General features: G+C 35.0%; 1 protein-coding gene across 1 annotated transcript in view; it reads right to left on the reverse strand.

Moving 5' to 3' along the window:
* Window positions 1-1,301, reverse strand: part of TMPRSS15 (transmembrane protease, serine 15) — a 149,194-nt gene that overhangs the window by 25,005 nt on the left and 122,888 nt on the right. The window lies entirely within an intron of this gene.

Consider the following 1,301-nt stretch of genomic DNA (forward strand, 5'->3'; position numbering starts at 1 on the left):
TTTTATTAATAAATAATGTTCATGTATGTATATCCAGATACCAAAAAAACCTCAATTAAATCCCCTTCTGTTATCCACTTGCTGTTGAGAGAGAAGCAGTTTCCAGGATGCTTTCGAGTATATCATCGAGTTTCATCCAACTCTTTCTACATCTACAATACTCATTAATGAAAATCCTTATTCAAAATGGTTTACCTTTTCAAGGTATTGTTAATGGTCTTAGAAATATTAAGCAATGCTAATGCTCTGTGGTATGTATAAAATTGATTAATTTCTTTTATCAAGCACAGAAAAGTTTCTGGTCAACTTAATAGGGAACGAGAAAATTTAATTGAACTTAGCACCTCCTTCTCCATACATTTTTGTTAATCAAAATTTTCATATACAAACAGACACATACAGTGTCTCAGGGTAGAGGGGTAAGTTGTTTAATCACTATACAGAATGTGCAGTGAATCCATACTTTGTCCAAATATATTTACAGAAATTGGAGAGAAATAGAATTACTGTCCTGGCCTTTGATCTTGAAGTCAGAGCTAGGTTAGTCTTCTGTTCAGGAAGAATGACAATGTCATGATCCTGTGTCTTTCTCTCAGCCCAGTGAGGTATAAATGGATGGGTTTATAGCTACCACACTGACAAGGAAGAACTCATTTCCCTCCCAATTTATGCCCTATAAGATGGCCTTTTTTCTTGTTGAAAAAATCCATTTGTTTTTCTTGCTTTCTCCTTTCCAGATTGCAATTTAAAGTGGGCTGCTGAGGGTAAAGATACAAAAAGGTATGGAATTAAAACTTACTGAGTTCCTAGCAGTGTGCCAGACAATTCCATATACAATACCTCATTTGACCATAAATGAGGGTTAGACAATGTTATCAGATAGGATCAAAGGGATAATGTTTGAGATTACCTGAAGAATAATACGTCAAATAACTTTGAAGATTGTATGACTAGTATGTGGTAGCATTCAAGTATGACCGGCCTCAAACACCTACCATCTTTCCAGTCCATGTACAACTAGTCTAAGAACAGATCTTAGGACCCACCTGGGTGTTAGTATTAAGCTGCCATCAGGTGCTGTGCTCAATTTAACAAATGGTCCACCTTTGGTTGAGGAGATTGGCATCGATGAGTTTCCAGTTCTAGGAAAAAAGGACATATAGACTAAAGAAAAACACAAACAAAAAACATAAGCTACATTTTACATTTTTATTTCTTTAATGCTGTGGACATTCAAAGAAATTATGAGATTCCATACAAAGAGGTCAACATTTTAATACAGAACTTCAAATGTTTTCCTA

This window comes from Propithecus coquereli, unplaced genomic scaffold (genome assembly GCF_000956105.1).
Source record: "Propithecus coquereli isolate 6110/MARCELLA unplaced genomic scaffold, Pcoq_1.0 Scaffold192, whole genome shotgun sequence".
NCBI classification, from domain to species: Eukaryota; Metazoa; Chordata; class Mammalia; order Primates; family Indriidae; genus Propithecus; species Propithecus coquereli.